General features: G+C 37.4%; 1 pseudogene; it reads left to right on the top strand.

Annotated features, from left to right (window-relative positions):
- The first annotated feature begins 2,878 nt into the window (after window positions 1–2,878).
- Window positions 2,879–4,992, top strand: LOC140663532 (uncharacterized; annotated as a pseudogene).
- Window positions 4,993–24,084: the final 19,092 nt, after the last annotated feature.

Genomic DNA, 24,084 nt, shown 5'->3' on the forward strand with positions numbered 1-24,084 from the left:
AAAGTTCATCTAATCTTTCAATAGCTTGTATGTAAAAGAAAGAAAAATAAAAAGAGAGAGAAAAAGAGTATGTATATATTTTTTCATTTGCAAGTATCACTGAACACTGACAATGAAGAGAGAGAGAGAGAGAAGAGAGGAGAAAGGTATATTTTTCTATTGATACTTTTCGAATATTCACTAATGCCAAATATGAATAATATATTGTTTATAATGTGAAAACACTGTATCTCACTCATTCTCTCTTTCTTTTTTTATCTCTGCTTCTCTTAATCGTCTTTTTCTATCTGTTCATTAATTCCTTACGTTATGTCGTATGTGCATAATAAATAAACATCTCTCTCTCTCTCTCTCTCTCTTTTTATGAATATAATAAATAAATAATATATTATTTGTTAGCACGTAGCGAGGGGTATTCAAAAGCGGCTGCCCCGGTGACTACGGCGACGATGACGTCGGTGACGATGGCGAGGACGGCGACGACGGCGAGGAAAAATAAAAATGTGGGTACATCGCCCCAACCAACGTCAAATATACGAAAGGTAATTTAAAAAAATATTTATGCATTATTACATACCAGGGTTGGGAAAATATCAATTAAATTTTTCAAATTCCTTTGAAATCATATAGCTTTTGTTCTGAAATACTTCTTTTTAACTTTGCTTTCTTATATATTGTATATATACAGGGTGTTCCAGAACAACCTTCCGTCCGTAAAATGACGTATTCCTGACGCAATTTTAAGACAATTTTTCCTTTACCAAAATTTGATTTGAAGCGTAATTTTTAAGTTATAAGCAAAAATAGTTAGCAAATCACACGTCGAGTATAGAAGGCAGGCAAGAGCGGCGCGGCGCACTGCGAGCGCGGGCGCAGCTGACCGTCCGACGAGTGATTACCGCCGCATGGTCGCTAACTATTTTATCTTATAACATAAAATTATGCTTTAAATAAAATTTTGGTAAAGAAGAAAATGTCTTATAATTACGTCAGGAATAAGTGTTCCTTAAAATAACGTCGGACGCTGCGATCAGCTGATTGCTACACGCGATGTGTCTCTCAGCTGAGCCGGAAAATTAATATATCGATCGGTCTGACGTCGTCGACGACAATGTCGATGACAATCGAAGGAGCGTCGCCGTCGCGAAGATGGTTATTTCTCTCTTTCTCTCACTCACTCTGTCCCTTTCTTTTACGCACACACTCAGCATACACACATCGCTTGTAGCAATCAGCTGATTGCATCATCCGACGGTCGGCGATCCGGAACAACTTTTGGTCATTAAACGTTATTTTAAGGAACACTTATTCCTGACGTAATTATAAGACATTTTCTTCTTTACCAAAATTTTATTTAAAGCATAATTTTATGTTATAAGATAAAATAGTTAGCGACTCATGCGGCGGTAATCACTCGTCGGACGGTTAGCTGCGCCCGCGCTCGCGGTGCGCCGCGCCGTTCCTGCCTGCCTTCTATACTCGACGTGTGATTTGCTAACTATTTTTGCTTATAACTCAAAAACTACGCTTCAAATCAAATTTTGGTAAAGGAAAAATTGTCTTAGAATTGTGTCAGAAATACGACATTTTACGGACGGAAGGTTGTTCTGGGACACCCTGTATACAGGGTGTCTCATAATTAACGAGCCAACGCTCGTGAGCGAGTAGAACGGGTTAAATGGAATAGAAAAGTCCTGTACCATTTTGCGATTTTCAGAATAATTATTGAGAAATTAATTTACAAAGATCGGCAAATCCAACGTGAGTATCAGCCCGCCGCAAAAAAGATGGCGAGAAAGACGACCCACCGCTAGGTCGGTCGCTAAATAATAATCGCTAATCTATTGTTCTTATCAACGCTTCTCGTCTATGCCCCTGGTAACCGCGAGGCAATGGCGCCTATTTATGCCGCGCGCACTTAGCGACCGTCCTTAGGGCCGTCCTTCTCGCCATCTTTTTTTACGGCAGGCTGATACTCGCGTTGAATTTACCGATCTTTGTAAATTAATTTCTCAATAATTATTCTGAAATTTGCAAAATGGTACAGGACTTTTCTATTCCATTTAACCCGCTCTACCTGCACTCGAGAGGTGATACGGTCATTCTGAGACACCTTGTATATATATATATATACAGGGTGTCTCATAACTAACGAGCCAACGCTCGTGAGCGGATAGAGCGGGTTAAATGGAATAGAAAAGTCCTGTACCATTTTGCGATTTTCGGAATAATTATTGAGAAATTAATTTACAAAGATCGGCAAATCCGGCGCGAGTATCAGGCCGCTGCAAAAAAGATGGCGAGAAGGACGGCCCTAAGGACGGTCGCTAAGCGTGCACGGCGTAAATAGGCGCCATTGCCTTGCGGTTACCAAGGGTATAGACGAGAAGCGTTGATAAAAACAATAGATTAGCGATTATTATTTAGTGATCGGCCTAGCGGTGGGCCGTCTTTCTCGCCATCTTTCTTGTAGCGGGCTGATACTCGTGCCAGATTTGCCGATCTTTGTAAATTAATTTCTCAATAATTATTCTGAAAATCGCAAAATGGTACAGGACTTTTCTATTCCATTTAACCCGCTCTACCTGCACTCGAGAGGTGATACGGTCATTCTGAGACATCCTGTATATACACGTACACATATAAAAATATTAAATATTTTTTTCTTTTCAGCGTATGAACGATGCGGTGCGGCAGGCCGTCAACAAAGAAAGAAGGAGGCACAGAAAATACGTCTCCGGTATGCAAGCACGTACGTACATGCCGGCGACGTATTTACAATCTGGAAACGTCCTCGCGCCGCCCGCACCAGTCGTTCATGTCCTCGCACCGTCCGCACCACCCGGATACGTGTCTGCGCCATCCACACCAGCCGAATATGTGCCTGCGCCATCCGCACCAGCCGGATATGTGCCTGCGCCACCCGCACCAGCCGGATATGTGCCTGCGCCACCCGCACCAGCCGGATATGTGCCTGCGCCATCCGCACCAGCCGGATATGTTCTCGCGCAGCCCGCACCAGCCGGATACGTTCCAGCGCAGCTCGCACCAGCTGGACACGTTCCCGCTCAAGCCGCACCAGCCGGATACGTTCCCGCGCAGTCCGCACCAGCCAGATACGTTCTCGCACACCAGCCTGCACCAGCTGGATACATTCCCGCACCTCCCGCCCCAGGATACCCTTATTATTAATTTTATAAATTTTATTTTCTCTATTTTTCACACACACACATACACATACGCACACACACATTTATATAAAAAATGACCTATAAATAAAAAAATTTAATTCATAAATTTATTTATTTATTCTTCCTTTCCTCTTTCTTTTTCAATTTATATTCCTACATTTATATTCTTTTTTTTCTCTCTGCTAATTCATTATTATATTCTTTTCACGTTATCTTTCATTCGTATGGCTTTTCTTTTTCCTTACATACAAATAATTTATGTATTTCCATTTTATAATTTTCGTGAAATACGCAATGAGTTATTTTCTCTTTCTATTTTGCTATTCTAAATATCTCTACATATAATTGTTTACTTTGATATAAAAATAATTCTTATGACAATTGATTTTATTTATTTATATTATGAAACATGTATATAAAGTGGTATATGAATACTTCACTTTTATGCTATTTTGTATATATGTTTCACAACATATATTTATATATATATATAGTTATGAAATATATATACAAAATAGCATAAAAGTGAAGTATTCATATACCACTTTATATACATGTTTCATAATATAAATAAATAAAATCAATTATACATAATTGATTTTATACATATGACAATATATATATACATTAAGTTATTTTATTGAGGGATGTGAGGAGGCAAAATCTATGTTGCCTAGAGAAGTCGAACCTCAATTTACAAAGATATTGCGAACTAGAATTGTCGGGAAAGCTCGACGTACAATACAAGATCAAGATTTTAATACCGTATCGCAGGTAACCTCATACTTAAAACAGATTTATGGGCCATCGAAAAATGTTTATCAGTTACAAAAGGAATTAGGTTGCATTTATCAAAAAATTGACGAGGATGTAATTACATATGCAAATCGAGTTAAACTTCTCGGTAAACAAATTTTAGAGGGACATAAAGGCCCCGGAAATACTCTACTGGATCAAAATATCAAAAGTTCATTAGAAAGAGACATAAATAAATGCTTTATAAGGGGATTAAAACCTGAAATAGAGCGAAGAATAACGAGAAATCTAGACATATAAAGTACCGTAGCCGACGCTCTAAGGATAGAAAGAGAGCTTCGAGAGATGACCGACTTGCGAAAAGAAACAGGAGATCTCGCTAGCAAAAATAAGACCGTTAGTCTAGCACGAGAGTCGTGTCAAATCTGTTTAAAGGACGGGCATGTGGCTACTAATTGCTGGAAACTTACTCAGTCCCTCCCGCAAAATTATAATAAATCCGGGCTAGGAACTGAGATTTTAATATGTCAAATTTGTAAGAAACGGGAACACAGTGCCGACAAATGCCGTTTAAGAGATCCTCAATCTCGCCAACCTGTAAATGCAATTCAAGAACAGTCAATCATTTGCCAATTATGCTCAAAATCTAATCACGAAGCAAAATCGTGTCAACAAAGTAAAATCGAAAACCAAGGCAATAAAACCACTATAACCCGTCAGTGGTGCGACAAGCCAGGTCATACGGCTAATAATTGTTGGAAAAAACAAAACGCAGAACGTAGAGCGGAAAATAAAAACAAAACTGTCTACCAAATTTGCAATAATTTTGGACACATCGCCAAAGATTGCCGATCTAAAATGAATCAACAAGCGGGATCAAAAGATTCTTCTTTCTGCCGTTATTGTAAGGAACAAAGGCATCTCCGAAGATTGTTAAAAACACCTTACTCATAATCGAAAAAATAATTCGGGAAACTACAACGGTCCCTCGACGTCAGGTGCACCACAAGGGACCGAAAAGGGAACGCACCCGTCCAAACCATAAGCGCTAAATTAGACAGCCCTGAAAGAAAAGTGCGACCTGTCACGATAAATTTAGACAAACACAGTCGCGTGCCTACTATTCAAATCAACATCGAAAATATAATTAATCGTATAACCTTTATGTTAGATACAGAATCCGGACCAAATATAATCAAAGAAAATTTAGTACCTGAAAGAACAGATATTAATTATTTTAACATTTTAAAATTAAATGGTATTAACAAATACCCCGTTTATACACTAGGGGAAATTATATTAATTCTCTTCGGAATACCAGTCGCTTTTCACATCGTATCGAATGACTTTCCGATCTCACAATTCGAAATTTTGGGAAATGATTTTTTCAAACAAACCTCATCTAAAATAGATTACGCACGAGGACATCTGGATGTATCCGGAATCAAAATACCGTTCTTATCGCCAGAAGCGATTATAGTACCTCCGCGCTCCGAATCGTTATTTTATGTAAGAATAGAAAATCCAGAAGTTAACGTAGGATACATACTACGTATAAAAATAATACATGGAATTTATCTAGAAGGTACTATTGTAGAAAACATCTGGAAAAGCGTATTTGAATGTAATAAGTACATTAGATGAAGAAACAGAAGTCCATGTTCCAACTTTACATTTAAATCCATTAAATAATCTATTTAGTGATTACGAACCAAAATACGAGACCTTAAACCAGGAAAAACTAATAAATGGGAGAAAAATATTCGACGACTAAAAAAGCAAAATTAACACGGAAAATAAAACTAATGATGAAGAGCAGATTAATATCATTATCGAAGAAATTGATAGTGAAGACGAAGAGGAAATATTGACCCTAGGGAATGGGAAAGAAAATGAAAATAAAATAAAAACGAACCAAGACAAAAAAGGAGACCCAAGATAATTTAAATGACAGATTTGTGGATAATCCAATCATTCTTGGAGAGGTAAATTTTCCATCCTCTCCTGAAAATTTAAACAATCAAATTGTCCTTGAAGAAGTAAATTTTTCATCCTCTCCTGAAAATTTAAATCCAATCATTCTTGGAGAGGTAAATTTTCCATCCTCTCCTGAAAATTTAAATAATCCAATCATTCTTGGAAATTACCAAACCTCTCCTGAAGATTTAAAAATCCTTGAAGGGAAAAACTGTCAAAGCCCCCAAGAAAAGGAAAATTCTGGGATTTCTGAGGGAAGTTTCCAAACCTCAATAGAAAATCCTAATTCCGTCAATTACAAGGAAAGAAATTGCCAAACCTCACTACCTCTTATTTCCAAAAAAGGGAAAAGTCTTTTACCCTTCCTAAATATTAAATTTCCAAAGATTGGATTACCTGAGAGAAAAAATGATAACGAATCAGAAATCTCTCATATTTCATTAAAAACCCTCTTGACAGAGGCACAAAAATACAACATAAATATTGAAAATTTGATTGGAAAATTTCAAAGCTCTAAACATAAAAGTAAACCTTCATTGAAAATTTTTAAATTATCATTAAAAAGATCTCAAGAAATTCTTGATGGATTTACGCGAAAGGGCAAATCAAAAAATAAAGAAAAACAACAACTTGAAAAAGTAAATTCAAAATATCGCCAATGTTTCATAATGTCTGCGGAGAAAGAGACGGATCGCCCTACAGCGATTTTTGAATTTTTACGCTTAGACCACTTAAATGAAATCGAACGAACAAGCGTAGTAAAATTAATAATGAATAGTTTGGACCGATTTCATATTCCTGGAGAAAAATTAACTGCCACACACGTTTTACAACATCGAATATCTACGATAGACGACCAACCTATAAACACTCGTTAGTATCGATTTCCTCAAATACACAAAGAGAAAATAAATAAGCAGGTAGAAGAACTTCTGTAAGGAAAAATAGTAAAACAATCACAATCACCATATAATACTCCCATATGGATCGTGCCCAAAAAAAAAAAAAAAATTCCAAAGGAAACAAACGATGGAAGATGGTTTCCTATTTTCGAGCGCTAAACGATAAAACTATCGGAGACGCCTTTGCTAATATCATCGATATTTTAGATCAACTGGGAGGAGCTCGATATTTTTCGGTGTGTGATTTAGCATCTGGATTCTATCAAATTAAAATGGATCCCATGGACAGTCATAACAGCTTTCACCTCTCCATTTGGACATTATAAATTTGACAGACGGTTTATACCAAATTTCTCTAAATTAGCTAAACAACTGACAACCTTGTTAAAAAACGACACTCGTTTCGAATGGACTTTAGAACAAGAAGAATCTTTCCATGCCTTAAAACGAAAATTGTGTGAAGAACCTGTTTTACAATATCCGGATTTCTCCAAACCATTCATTTTAACTACAGATGCTTCTGGAATAGCAGTAGGAGGCATATTGTCGCAAGGGGAAATAAATAAAGATCGACCTATAGCATATGCCTCAAGGACACTGACAGATAACGAATTAAAGTATGACACATATGAAAAAGAAGCACTAGCTATTATCTCTTATGTCAAACATTTTCGGATTTATATGGAAGAAAATTTACTATGGTTACTGATCACAAATCTTTAATGTGGTTTAAAAATGCACAAAATGCAAATATGAGAATTCTTCGTTAGAGATTAAAATTAGCAGAATATGACTATGAAGTTGTATATAAAGCAGGAAAAACTAATGTAAACGCGGATGCGCTATCAAGGAATCTTATAGATATCGATGAAGCAGACTGTAAAATTATATGCAATAAAAAATTTTTAAACCCGAATAATTCTGAAGACGCACAAATAATCTCTCAAATGTTGGAGGAAAGCGACGACGAAGAAGAAGACGATGACTTCAAATTATATCTGTCTGATTCTGAAGATGAAGAAAAATTACAGGATGATAATTCAATCAATAATGACATCGATATTTTCCCATCGGAAGAATTAAATTCAGAAATTATATTATATGATCTTCCTCAACAAAATAAAATTCAAACCAGGAGCCAAACTACTAAACAGAATATTGATAAGACTAAAGCAATACATGAAATTCATAACAATCAGGAAGAAATCGAAAAGGTTGGAGAAAAGATCGATCTATTAAATAAAGACCTTGAAACCGAAACGGAAGATGAAGAAGAGTAAGAAAATGTCATTAATAGAAATCTTAAAGAAAGAAAATTTAAATCAAAAATTATAGAAAACAAAATTGTTATAGCCCAATAAGCTATAACCAATATGTGAAATAAGGCGAGAAGCTCCACATACCGTGAATGCGGAGCATTGACCGCGCGAACTAATGACACAACGATCCTCGCGCGGAACGATTGTGAAAACCGGAATACCGTGACGACAATTGCGACAGGGTGCAAGCAAAGAATTCCGACCTTTGGACCTGCTTGCACCCGATGTAGGTTAAACGACCTGTACGAATTTTGCGCAAGTACACAGCACGATAAAAACCCGCCCGCACTTAGACGCGCGGGCAGTCGCGAAATTAAGTTAGTATTATCAAGTGCCGTACCGGACAACCGAAAACTGATCAGCCTAAGTGAATCAACAGTTAGAAAGCGAGTATCCGACAACCAAGCAGGGAAGCGAAGAGAATCGTGTAATCACACCTTGTAAAATTAAAAGACGCTTATTTGCTAAATCCGACTAAGTCATTCTACTTCACATCTTGGAACTCCTCTGGTCCGTTCCTTCCGGCAAATCTCGAACTCGTGTCGCTCAACTAGCAACTGGTGGCAGCGATGGAATGCTGGAACTAGTGGACTACTGCACCTAGGGAGAAAATCACCATAGTGTGACAAGGACAGGCGAGATCCTAGAAGACTACAGCCAGGAAGCTAAAGAAGGACACGAGCCAGTCAACGCCACGACCTACGACAACTCCACAATCAACAACGCAGCGTCGCACGCCGTAGCAGCCGTTGAACCTGCAGCGTCAGCAGCACGACCACGAGCGAGCGCAAAATGCGAGCCGTAATGTTACTGTAAGTCCAAAATTCAATACTATTGTAACACATCGAGCGAATGCGAACCGATTCCCAGAAACTAATTATAAAAATATAGCGTGAATGTCGGCACCAGCGAAACGCGTGACCTTCCACCGACCACGGTTTTTTAGTATATCAACGCGAATATCGAACAGATTCGGTCACGTAACACCCGAACAGATAATCGAAGGAGCGACCCGCGATATTCACGAAAATATGCGAAGAAATTTAGGAGGTCAATCGGACGAGGAACTCGACCACACTATTGATAATCACCCCGACGCGAACGGACCAATTACTGGCCGTAATACCGTCGACCGCGTTTCCGTAAGAAGGACGTATTCACCTTTGTCGTTTGACGAAAGTATATTCGAGCCCGCTGTAGAATCAAACATGGCCCGACAACCGAATGTACCGTCAGCAGAAATAGATAGAGAAATTGAGCGTATGCGAACACAAGCAGGAGGAAATTCCATTGCACGACAAGCAAACGCGGAACCGGCAATAGGTAATAATACGAATAATGAGGTATTCATAGAACTTTTACACAGTTTCCGGGAAATGCAAACGGAAATAAAAGAATTACGGGAACAAGTGCAAGATATGCACATCAATCGCGACGAATTAAACCAAACGCGAAACATACCCCGCGATAATAATCTAGATCTTACGTACGGACGGACAGAGTACGATGTCAGGCATCGACAGAGTATAGCCCCACAGTTCGTGTCACTAAAAGAAGCGCGAACTCTAATTCCGGAATTTGATGGAACTTCGAGAAGTAATTTGAAAGATTTTATAAATTCATACACTTACGCAATGAACACTTAACCTACTGGACGAAGACGCATTACTGCAAGCGATCCTGTACACAAAGTTAAGAGGAAAGGCCAGGCAAGACTTTGAAACACAAGACATACAGTCGTATGATGAGTTAAAACAACAATTTGAGGACTGTTATCAACCAAAACAGAGTACTACCCATTTACAAATAGAATTTAACTCACTGAAACAGAAAACGAACGAGACCGCTCACGCTTTTGGGCAACGCGTAGACCTTGCTATGAAACTATATGAATCAATGATAGAAGGGGAAGAACATTCGCCCATGTTCAAACGCGCAATCCAACGGACGATAAAGAAACAGGCTCTAATTAATTTTGAAACGGGACTACATGATGATATCAAACTATTAGTCCGAGCTCAACGATATACCACACTACAGGAGGCCATAAACGGAGCGAGTTCGGAAGAAAAACTCATCGGCCATACGGGAAAAATTCTCAACTCATTTAATAAAAATAAAGTTGAAGCAAAGTTTTCGCGACAAACTTAGAATTCGAGTTCGCAATGCTTCAAATGCGGTAAAGCTGGACACTTCGGGCCCGATTGTCGAAGTAGCAAATATGTACTTCCCAAGCCAGATAAAACTACGCGAGTAACTGCGATAAGTAAATACTGCAATTGCTGCAAAAAATCCGGACACAACCGAGATGAATGCTGGAGCCTAAAGGGACGACCAGGAACGACGACTAGTAAAATAAAAGAAAATAATAACAAAACACGCGATGAAAGTACGCGCGAAAATAAGAATCCGCATCGTCAGCGAAAGAAAAGCACTGCCTCAACAAATAGCGATAGTGATGACGGACAAGAAGAAACCAGAAGCAAACAGCCGCGACCTGTATCAACATACCGGGTAGCACATTTAAAAAATACCCCGCGCTCACAAAACCCAACCGAACTACTAATAGCAAACTTGCCAATGCGCGAAGCAAAACGCGATAGAGTAAAAATGCTTTATGATTCTGGATCAACGATTTCCTTGATAAAACTTAAACATTTGAAAAATGAAACTCTCATATATGAAAAGCGAATTACGCTTACAGGGATAACAGGACACCAAATACATACATTAGAAAAAATGTACGCTACAATTATATTAGATAAAATCAAAATATAGCATGCCTTCTATGTCGTGAAAGACGTTCCGATTGAATACGACGGAATTTTGGGGATTGACTTCCTACGAAAACACTCCGTGTCTTGTGACTACTAACGCGCGGTACTAAAAATAGGAGATTCCACCGTAAAACTCTACCCATTCAATAAAATCATTTTAAAACCACGTAGCGAAACTATAATAACTGCTACGGAAGGGAGTAGAGTCGGCCTCGTGCAGGCCAAAGAAACCGTACCGGGCGTATACATAGGAAACTGTATGGTAAAAGCTGAAAAACATATATGCCCGATTAGCATTATTAACACCACGGAAAAAGAAGTCGACATATGCACACCCATTGTCACCCTCGAGGAAATCGCACATGATAACGCAGCGGAAGTCAATACGATACAAACACGAAAAAACCAGAATCTTAGTTTACCGCGGCCCGCACACATTTTACAGTTATTGCGAACAGACCATTTAAATACAGAAGAAAAACAGGCTCTTGAAAATATATGCGAACAATACGCGGACGTATTCCATGTGGAGGGAGAACCCCTGACAAGTACAACAGTAAAACACGAAATCAAGACGCGAACTAACTCTTCGCCGGTTAACGTAAAACTATATCGCCTTCCGGAAAAACATAAAGCAGAGGTAGATAAACAAGTGAGAAAAATGTTAGAAGACGATATAATTCAAACAAGCGCTAGTCAATGGAACGCACCTTTATTAGTGGTCCCAAAAAAGGCAGACGCATCCGGGAAACCAAAGCTCCAAATAGTAGTAGATTTTCTCAATGACTTAACAATAGGAGATTCGTTTCCACTACCTAATATAACTGACATATTAGATCAGTTAGGAAACGCAAAATACTTTATCACACTGGACTTGGCATCAGGGTATCACCAGATACCGATGGCTGAGCAAGATAAACAAAAGACAGCATTTTCAACACCCTACGGACATTATGAGTTTAACCGAATGCCGTTCGGGTTAAAAAATGCGCCAGCAACTTTTCAACGACTAATAAATTCCATCCTGACAGGATTGCAAGGGCTCAAATGCCTAGTTTACCTAGATGACATTGTTATATACGGAACAAGCCTGGAGAACCACAACAAGCGACTCAAAGAAGTACTGAAGAGACTAACCGAGAGAATAACCTAAAACTACAACCAGATAAATGCGAATTTCTACGAAAAGAAGTAATTTATCTAGGGCATATAATTTCAGAAAAGGGGATCTCACCAGATCCATCTACTAACTAACGGCCATAAAGAATTTTCCAACGCCGAAAAGAGTGAAAGACATACAATCCTTCATAGGGCTGGCAGGATACTACCGACGATTTATTTAAGATTTTTCGAAAATAGCCAGACCGCTAACTAAGCTAACGAAGAAAACAGAAAAATTCGCGTGGACCACAGAGCAACAGCACGTATTCGATGCTCTCAAGGAAAAATTAATGACGGCACCATTAAAATACCCTGATTTCACAGAGGAATTCAATGTGACCACCGATGCATCTGACCATGCAATCGGAGCGATACTGTTACAGAGAAAGATAGGCAGCGACAAGCCAATCGCTTACGCAAGCAGGGTGCTGAACAACGCTGAATGAAATTATAGTACCACCGAAAAGGAGCTACTAGCCATTGTATGGGCTGTTAAACATTTCTGACCGTACGTACTGACATCTTATAAGTTAGCGGAACAAAATGAGCAGAACAAATTTTAATTAATATTTTTATTTGTTGCTAAAAAGTTGCCAAAGAAAAAAATTTGTTGCTCTTGTAATTTTTTTTAAAAAACGATGTTCCGCTAAAAGAAGATCAAGTTAGCGGAAAAATATACAGGGTGTCCCCGAATGGGCGGATCAACTCTCGTGGGTAGATAGAAAGTGTTAAACTGAAGAGAAAAATCTTATATCATTTTGCTAAATTTGCAATAATTAATATAATATAAATTAATAAAGATTGGCCAATACGTGCCAGGATAAGCGCGCGGCACGAAGAAGCCTCCTACTTGTTATTTGATACTAGGCGCGCGGCGAGACAGTAGGCAGAGCGGTCTACAAAGAACATACAAAGGACGTACAAACGGCGTACTTAAAGAGACACGTACAGTGCGTTCTGCGTTTACGTCTTGCCGCGCGCCTAGTATCAAGTAACAACTGGAAGGTTTCTTCGCGCCGCACGCTTATACTGGCACGGATTGGCCGATCTTTATTAATTTATATTTTATTAATTATTGCGAATTTAGCAAAATGATATAAGATTTTTTTCTTCAGTTTAATACGCTCTATCTACCGACGAGAGTTGATCCGCCAATTCGGGGACACCCTGTATATTAACTAAAAAACTGTATTTAAAAATAATGTGAAAATTTGTTGCTTATTTGTTGCTTGCAAAATAAAGTTAAAAACAACGGAAAACCTATTAGCAGAATAAAATTATAAGAATGAACTATAAGAAAACAATTTTTTGCTAACTTAAATTTGGTGCCAGCATATTATCTGAATTTGTTGCTCTCAAAATATTCAACTTTGGAATTTTTTATTTGCAAAATAAGTGTAAACAATGATTGAAAACCGCTTAGCGTGCAAAGTTATAAGAGTAAACTGCAAGAACAAAATTTGTTACTAACTTAAATTTGGTGCCAACATATTGTTACGTCCTGTCAGCTCCACGTTTTTCTCCCACGAAATAAACAATAATCGTCCGACTAATCATAAAAAGGATCGCGCGACGAAAAATATTTTAAAACATTGAAAACGATGTCAAAAGAAACGACCGGAAAGGACCGATAGTGAGATCCTCTAAATGAATAAATCGACAAACACAGCTGCATAATCCTAAGAAAGAAACAAATAATGCCGCTACGCATTGTCGGCTCCACGTCTTTACCTTCTATAAAGATAAAGCAATAATTGCCCGACCAGTCATAAGAGGGCCGCGGAACGAAAAAATGTTTTAAACATTGAAATCGATGTTCAAAGAAATGACCGAAAAGGATCGATAGCGAGATCCCCTAAATAAATAAATGGATAAAAACAGCTGCATAATCACAGGAGATAATCAAATGAAGAATCTCCAAATTTCCTAAGAGGCCGTACAGAGCTCACCAATCAGCAACAATAAAAAATAAGGAGGAGAAGGATCTCACCGAACGACAGCTTTTTACACGTCAAAATCTCAAAAATACCCCCGTCCAAATTGTTAACACGCCCTCAAGATTTAATATAAAAAGGGAAGACTCGCGCATTACGAACACCAAAAACCCAAAAAATTCAAATCAGTCGATAGTACAACGTTAGATTCATTCGGCACAGTTACTCCCGCTCATTCCTATTTTCGATCGTTCGCTGACAAGGAATTCGTTTCACATATCGGGAGTCTTGATTAAGTTTTGAAAACTATTAGAGTCAGTGCCCAACAACGACCACCTGCCAAGCAAGAGCCACAACTGGGCCACGACCTGACCAGCAGCTAAAAATGCAACAAATCTGCCTAAGTAGTAAGTCCATTTCCCTTCCCTTTCACCGCCGTTCTTTCCCCTTTATTCAACCCTGTTCTTTTATTAAGTGCCTAAAATCGCGCCGACCCGCCGATTCTCGCGAGCCAACCGAGACCATAGATCGGACGACACGACCGTGTGCGAAATCGCGCCGTAACACATATTACATTTTCGTAAATCTTTATTATTTTTTTTTCTTATTATAAACCATTGTAACAAATACCAACCAGAATAAAATCTTTACAATCGCACTCGTTCTCCTTCTTTTCTGGTTGATGACCTCCGTACTTATGTAACACCCGCGACCCACACACACAAACACACACACACTCATACAAATAATTTTAAGGCCGATATCAATATATACATATAATAAGATTATATGTATAACGTTAGGAATTAATTGAATAAATGTTAAATTACATATTAAATGATCAGTAAATTTATTTAACTCCCTCACTCTCTCCACGCGAAAGATCACACTTGACTCCCGTCCCGCGTAAAAGAGATTCTCTTACCAAAAAGGGACCACCGAGAGAGCGTTCGCATAACAGAGTAATAACGACACCCGTCGTTTACCTGTTTGCTAACCTGCAGCTCGCTCGACCGAGTCACTCGTCAATAAGACTTTTGACATCGGAACAGTTCCTGTTACGCCCTTCCTCTGACCCATCCTCTCTACGGGCCTGGACGTAACAATATTATCTGAATTTGTTGCTCTCAAAATATTCAACTTTGGAATTTTTTATTTGCAAAATAAGTGTAAACAATGATTGAAAACTGCTCAGCGTGCAAAGTTATAAGAGTAAACTGCAAGAACAAAATTTGTTGCTAACTTAAGTTTGGTGCAATAAATAAATAAATAAACAGCTTTGTTTAAATATTGCAAACGTCTATTTTATTAAATCTAAAAAAATCGTTTTTTTGGTATAGAATAAAACAAAAAAAATGTGTGTAATATAAAAAATTATTAAAAAAAATAATTAGAATTTATATTTTAATTTATTTTATAATTTATTCAGAACATATATTAATATTTGAGGATTTGTTTTATAACTATCAGGTTTTTTCTTCTTTTTCTGTTAAATCATATAACATCCATGTCTTATTTTGGCGAAGACATAGTGTAATGAAATGGCCCAGTTCACTCGATTTTCGGGTATGACGTGATCTTTTATAATTGATGACCGCTGTAAGTGTGAATGTTTCTTCTCGATTTTCAATTATTGTTTGAAATTTTATGGGTAAATCTTTTAACATAAAATATTTTTCTTGTTCATCTTTATTATAAATTTCTATGAAGATCATTCGAGCTATAAAAATATAAATATTTAACATTTAGTGTTTTAAATTAAATATTTAGTGTTCGATTTATTTTTTAGATATACAAAATTAATTTAATAATTTGAAAATAAATAAGGCTCCAATATTTACAAACATGATGAGATATACTACGCAATGAGAGCCATGCGCGGATGTTGATGCGTAAAGAAACTGCGTAAAGAAACTGCGTAAAGAAATTAATTCTTTTCACGAAAGAATTTATAATTAGTGCACAGAGCACATATTTAGATTCTCATTTTTGAGAACTCTAAAAAATCCCTCTATACCCCCCTAAAGAGATGTAGACGAGAAAAAATATCGGGGCGAAGTCGCTGAATCGGGAATTGACCCGAGTCTTTCGCTTGCCGGACGACTGCTCTTACCACTGAGCTATTCAGCCCCACACTGATACTTCTCTCGTCTATTTGTTTATAAACCTATTGATAGATAAACCGAAGAACGAAAATTAATTTAATTTAAATAGTATTTACCAGCAGCTATAACTTTAGCTATAGTGTTTGAGGAACATATTTGACACGGTTTTAAAGCTCTCGGCGTTAATTCTAAGTAATTTTTAATCACATTATCAAATGGTTTTTGCATTAATTTTATATCTTCTAAAAGTAAAATGTTTATTCTTTTGCGTTGACTAATTGAACAACCATTTAAGCAGAATATTTCTTGTTCAATGTTTGGACAATTAATCAGTGTTTTATTTGTGATATATCCGACGCTACAGTAACAATTTGTAAGATTGATGTTGCCTTGAATACTTGTGTCAAATATATTGGATAAAATTTCAGCACGCAGTCGATATATTTTCGATGTAATACCTGTGTACAAAAGAGATTATTCAATAAAAAAAATTGTTTTCTTTAAAGAATCGATTATCCACTATATTCGCATCTATCATCGTCAAAAAGTCCTATTGTAAAATTGAATATTATTTATGAATAACTTAATTGCTTTAATTTCAATTTTTATCTGTTTAATTGTTTAACTGTTGTAACGAAAAAATTTCATTTAACTTATTAACTTGTAACGGCACGCCGTCACTAACGGTCTCGGGGGCCGAACACTCGCCCCCAAATTCTTGAGACTCGGCGCCTATGAGCGTCCCACCGCGCAAAACCATCATCGCGCACGCCACTGGGATTCCCCTCTCTCTCGAATGAAGTGAAAGAGAGGTAAGGCTCCCGGGTATATAAGCCCGACCGACCGGCGACCAGACACCTGTCCTGATCCTGAATCCGGCCGGGCAAGAGTCTCAGAGTTAAGCTCCGAAGCGAAGCCAGCAGCTAGATTCAAACCTCTCTCCAAGTTCCTGACCGTCGATCCGGAAGAAGGGTGTTCTCTTCCTCTGTCGGGTGTTTTTGGCGACCGACTCCTTGCTCGACCACGCGACCCGGAAGGAAGGTGTTCTCTCCTTCTGCCGGGTGTTCCCGGCGGCCGCAACCTCGACCAACCGTCGATCCGGGAGAAGGGTGCCCTCTTCTCCTACCGGGTGTTCCCGGTGACCGACGATGGCGCGCGCCCGATCGCCGGCCAGCTAGTAAATACCCGCGCTGCAAATCGCCTTGTACGGCGACCCGCTCGCAACCCGCGTCGCCTAGCTTGTAGATACTCGCTCCGTATTGCGAACCCTTCGCGACCTGCGCCGCCTAGCTTGTAGATATTCGCACCGTATTGCGACTCGCTCGCAACCCGCGCCGCCTAGCTTGTAAATAACCAGATGTACCGCTCGCAACTCGCCTAGCTTGTAACAATCCGCGCAACCCACATGTAATACGCACCGCTATAACCCGCGCCGCTAACCGCTTGCATACCACACCCGCTTGCGCTCACACTCACACCCCCACATACTCACATACACAATTACACATGTAAATAGCACACGATCACAACCACATGTAAATACTCCCGCTGAATAAACATTTGTCATTAGAAAACCCGTTCTCGTCAATTGGAGTCTTCCCCCTTCTCCCGAATCCTGGCACCGACGAGCTTGCGCGAGACGTCGGGAAAGGTGCACCATTACAAACTTATTAACGTTGAGTTGGCTCTCTTAATCGTGATTATTTTACAAACATATGGAACAACGAAATTAGCATATAACATTCAATTTTATAACAAAAACTTTGTCAATGATAGGACAAATTTAATATGATAAAGTTAATATGATAAAATGGTATTTTGATTACTATTAATAAAAAAAAATTTAATATATTAAAATCAAACCTGTCTTTAAAATATTGATTATAATTTAAATAATGGAACAGATAATGCTTTCTCTTGTATAAATGTTCGAATATCTGTAATATCGTAACATGCAATCAAAAGACTTTGACATAAACTACCGAATGCACATGTATTCGTTACTACTATTGACTTGCCCTCCAATGTTATTTTTTGTAGATTGAGGCAATTACCATTTCTTAAAAGGGGTATTTTTTTGTTTGATTTCGATTTTAAAATATCCGTTATTTCATCCATCCGTTGACTTAAATATTTACTTACTTTCCGTTTCTTGGATTGATCAGTGACTTTTCCTCTCCAATTTTCTATCTTTCGTAAAGCAGTAATTTCCGGATCTGTTAAACTATTTTCTAAGTCAGAAACGGAATGCTTTTTAATCTTTTTTTTCTTTGGTTGATTATTTCCTATTTCTGTCTCATCAATATTTTCTTTGTCACATATATAAATTTACACATTCGTCGATTTTACTGATTTGCATTGATTGCTTTTTAAATCGTGGTCACTTGTCGGCAATTCTGTATTATTAGAATCGAAAGTTGCTTCATTCAAAGTTTCGGTCAAAATTTGAGGCATATATGGTTTACAATCGACTAGATCCGAATTTGTTGATATATCAATTTGCGTATCAGGAAGTATATTAGTATCTGCTATAATGACGCGTCCAATCAAATATTTAATACGTTCTTCCACAAATTTGTTTACTGTTAAAGTAGATTATTAATAACTAAATTTTTTAATTTGTTGAATTCACTTTCAACTGCAGCATTCGATGCTGGTATACGTCCATAACCAAATTTGTCCGTGTATATATTATTCCATAAAGGAATTGTACCAATATCACGCAATAATTTCACAGCAATATGAGGTGCATAATGTGCATTAGCCCGTGTGCCATTCTGAGAAATACTGTCTTGAATTTCACAATTTATTTCTTCTCCCCATTTTGACCACCAATTTGAAGTTATTTCTGTTTGTTGTTCGTCTTTTTCAAATACTGTGTGTGGGTTGGATTTTTCATTAAACTCTTCCTGATCAATTATCAATTCTTTTCCGGTAATGAGATGTTCCAAAAATTGTTTTTGAATCTCACAATCGGATTTTTCACATGTTCCTTGCAAATTGCCTTCTAATTCACATTGTGATACAATCAAAACCGCTTTCAAAATTTTTCTTGCTTCTTCGCTATTCGACGACACAATACAATCTGTCCAATAACCGCAAGAAAAAAAGTACGAACTGGCCTTAATGCAGATCTTAGGGCATTGGAATATGTTTTCATAAAATGAGCAACATCCATACGAATATAAGACTCTTGTATTGTATTTCGACAAGCATCCGCATATCGTTTAATGGTTGGATAACTGGTCAATTCTTTTATCACAGCAGTTAATAAAGCTCGTGAAGCGTCTGTTACGACTTCTTTGGGATGCGGAGCACCTATTCTGCACTATTCGATTAACCAAAATCTAATAAAAGTCGATGTATGTATTTCAGTCAAAAATTGTGAAACTGAAAATTGACCAGCAACAGAATAACTGCATGATACAAAAAAATGTAATGAATGACGTTCCATTTGGTCTATTGAATCTTGGAACTCTAACACCACTTGCATCAATATATAATGTTATATGTTCGACTTTTAATAGCTTTTTGTAAATCTGGATCTGATGTGAAGTAAAATAGATGACATAAAATGGATCTAGGCCTATATTATGTACAACATTCTTTCTAACAGCTGTAGTTTTTAAAATTTCAAAAGCTTTTATTGGGTCTGCATCGAGATAATCAGAAGCAATTTTTTTATGCTTTGCTTTATGTAATACATTTGCTGTATAAAACAGGGGCGCTTCAGACCCTCCTGGAGACATTAATCGTTTCGCTTCTTCAGCTCTGAAAAGTTCTACACTTTTCTGGCATAATATTTCTCCAACTTTTTTTCGATGAGTACCCCTCAAATTTCGTTTTCCATATTGTCCAGTGCCAGGTGTTAATGTGCATTCTATTTTTACACAGTTGTCATAATTTTTTAATATTCCCCGGAAAATTGCTCCACAGTGACATTTTCCTAAAAAAAATCTTTTCTATTATTTACTTGACCGGTTTTACATCTTTGTCAATTAAAAATAAGCATTTTACTCATTACTTTATGATTATGTTTTTATGTATCTAATAAGATACCTGTGCGCGCGTATACGTGTATAAATATGCGTGTGTTATGTATGCGCAAGATAATTTGAAAATTTAAAACATAATACGCATATGCAGAAAGAAAGAATCAAACTAAATAAGACAATTATGTATTATTTTGCAAACAGTCGCTTGAAATTTAAGACATTAATCAAAGAAAATTGATACGCACGTTATTTTGAAAACAAAAAATAAACAAAAAAAAGATACTTTATATACTTACCATCAATATGACCGTAATCAGCATTCTGTGTTAAATAGTGTCCTTTAAAATTGATTCCACATTGAATTCGTGTTTCGTTCCAAATTTTATGCGCTATTACATCTTCCCATTCTCCACTTTTAAATCGTACACAATTCGTTTCCCTTACACTTTTGTATCCAGTAAAGATTGATATTCTTTTTGCGTTAATGTAATGTAAATGTAAATTTAGTAAATATTTCTTCATTACTTATATTAACAGCGTCGTTTAATAAAGTATTTATGGACTGAATACTTTCATTTTGATTTTTATTGCATAAATCTATTTTAGAAAATTTGATACCTAATAATTCACGCAAATTGTATCTATCACAAGTTACAAATGTATATAACGATATTGTTTTAATTTATCCAGTATTTGACAACTCTTCTGAAATTTTTTGCCAAATTGAAGCACTTTTTGACACTACTTTATTATTTATTATTATATCCTTTTTATATTTCAAAATTGTATTTACTATGAGGTCTTTAGAAACACTTCCTTTTCTTCCTCTATGCATTTTAAATTCTTATTATATAACTACTTTATATATCACAAAATATCACTCGATAGTATCACTACTAATACTAATGCCACTATCAATATCACAAGTAAATTATCTTTTGATTGTCTCACTGAGATTGATGAAATACCGTAGAAATACGTTCAGAACATGCGCGAAATATCAAATCTGTACAAATGTCCTGTTAGGTCGCTTAACTCGTACTGAGATATTCGTTCTCTAATCACTTCTCTTATATAACCTCGATATTTTCTTTTTCTCAGTCGCTGTATTTTCTTTTAAGAAAAGTAATTGTAAGCCGCACTGTTTCATGCGCGGCACTGTTTCATGCGCCGCACTCTTTTTGAACGGACGCCGTGATTTCTATCAGTCGCCACTATTTCCATCAAACGTCGTTATTTTTATCGGACGCCGCGATTTCTTTTGAACGCCGCTACCATATAACCGAATTTTCTGTTAAATGCCGCCTTTTTTCTTACACACACACTCTCTCTCTCTCTCTCTCTCCCTCTCCCTCTCTCTCTCTCTCTCTCTCTCTCTCTCTCTCTCTCTCTCTCTCTCTCTCTCTCTCTCTCTCTCTCTCTCTCTCTCTCTCTCTCTCTCTCTCTCTCTCTCTCTCTCTCTCTCTCTCTCTCTCTCTCTCTCTCTCTCTCTCTCTCTCTCTCTCTCTCTCTCTCTCTCTCTCTCTCTCTCTCTCTCTCTCTCTCGTTTAGCTATTCTACATACACCATTACATTATTATGTATTTGTTGTGATAGATATAATTTACATGAATTATACGTTATTAAATATTCTCTGAAATAAATTTGTGTAATAGAGATAAAAATTAATCCAGAAGTATTCAGTTTATCGATACTTCATTAAACGACGCTGTTAATATAAGCATAAAAAACGTATTATTTAACGTGAAAAAAATATCAATTTTATGAGTTACAAAAGTATATGAAAAACGAATCTGTATACGATTTACAAACGGAGAATGTAAAAATATAATATAGCGTAGAAAATATAAAACATGAATTCAATGTAAAGTCAATTTTAAAGGATATTATTTGATACAGAATGCTAATTAAGGTTGTACTAATAGTAAGTACCTTATTATATAAAATATCTTTTCTTTAAAATAACGCACGTGTTATTTTGAAGAAAAGATACTCTATATAATAATTTTGCCAATTTGTCATTTTCTCTTATATTCTTGAATTTTAAAGGGTATTTGTAAAATGGTACATAATTTCCATATTTAGTTTGATTCTTTCTCTCTGCACATGCGTATTATATTATATCTTGAATTTTTAAATTATCTAGTATACAGGGTGTCCCCGAATTGGCGGATCAACTCTCGTCGGTAGATAGAGCATGTTAAACTGAAGAAAAAAATCTTATATCATTTTGCTAAATTCGCAATAATTAATAAGATATAAATTAATAAAGATCGGCCAATCCGTGCCAGTATAAGCGTGCGGCGCGAAGAAACCTCCCAGTTGTTACTTGATACTAGGCGCGCGGCAAGACGTAAACGCAGAACGCACTGTACGTGTCTCTTTAAGTACGCCCTTTGTACGTCCTTTGTATGTCCTTTGTAGACCGCTCCGCCTACTGTCTCGCCGCGCGCCTAGTATCAAGTAACAAGTAGGAGGCTTCTTCGTGCCGCGCGCTTATCCTGGTACGTATTGGCCGATCTTTATTAATTTATATCTCATTAATTATTGCGAATTTAGTAAAATGATATAAGATTTTTCTCTTCAGTTTAACACGTTCTATCTACCCACGAGAGTTGATCCGCTAATTCGGGGACACCCTGTATAAATTTTTTGATAAGAGAATCGAATCTCTTTTACGTGGGACGGGACCAAGTGTGATCTTTCGCGTGGAGGGAGTTAAATAAGTTTACCGATCATTTAATTTTTAGATTAACATTTATTCAATTAATTCTTAACGTTATACATATGATCTTATTAATATCGGCCTTAAAATTATTTGTATGAGTGTGTGTGTGTGTGTGTGTGTGTGTGTGGATCGCGGGTGTTACATAAGTACGGAGGTCATCAACCAGAAAAGAAGGGGAACAAGTGCGATTTTAAAGATTTTATTCTGGTTGGTATTTGTTACAATAGTTTATATAAAAAAAAAAAAATAATTATTAATTTACGAAAGTGCAGTATGTGTTACGGCGTGATTTCGACGTCCTCGAAGACGTTATCTATCAGGTTGAGGAGAGCGGAATCAGACATAGATGCAAGCTTCGATTCTAAAGAGGGGAGCGCAAAGGTGTCAGGATCTGCTGGAGAGTACTCCAAAGAGGAGTCGGCTAATTCTATCGTTTGGTTCGACGAATTATCTGAGAGGATCATGGACGAAGAATCAGAAAAGGTTGGGGGAGACGACGGCGGTGAGTCATCGGATATATCGATGACCGAAGGTAAAAGGGGTACGAGGGAATATAATGGAGAAGGAAAATCTATTTCAGGGTAAGAATGAGTAGATGGGAAAAGGATTTTTAACGGGCTGGAGCAGCGCGAATACTGCGGTGAAGAAAAGGGGGAATCTAAACTGTTGATTTCGTTCTCGGTTATGTCGTCCGATCTATTGACTCGATTTGCTCACGAGAATCGGCGGGTCGGCACGATTTTAGGCACTTTAAATAAAGAACAGGGTTGAATAAAGGGAAAAGAAACGACGGTAAAAGAGAGAAGGAAAATAGACTTACTACTTAGGCAGGCTTCACTGTTTTTCAGCTGCTGGTTGTGGCCCAATTGTGGTTTTTACTCGGCGGGTGGTCGTTGTTGGGCACTGACTCTAATAGTTTTCAAAACTTAATCAAGACTCCCGATATGTGAAACGAATTCCTTGGGTCAGCGAACGACCGAAATAAGTATGAGTGAGAGTAACTGTACCGAATGAATCTAACGCTGTACTATCGACTGATTTGAATCTTGTGTGTCTGTAATGCGCGAGTCTTCCCTTTTTATATTAAATCTTGAGGGCGTGTTACCAATTTTGGGCGGGGGTATTTTTGAGATTTTGACGTGTAAAAAGCTGTCGTTCGGTGAGATCCTTCTCCTCCTTATTTTTGATTGTTGCTGATTGGTGAGCTCTGTACGGCCTCTTAGGAAATTTGGAGATTCT

This window comes from Anoplolepis gracilipes, chromosome 3 (genome assembly GCF_047496725.1).
Source record: "Anoplolepis gracilipes chromosome 3, ASM4749672v1, whole genome shotgun sequence".
Classification (NCBI taxonomy): Eukaryota; Metazoa; Arthropoda; class Insecta; order Hymenoptera; family Formicidae; genus Anoplolepis; species Anoplolepis gracilipes.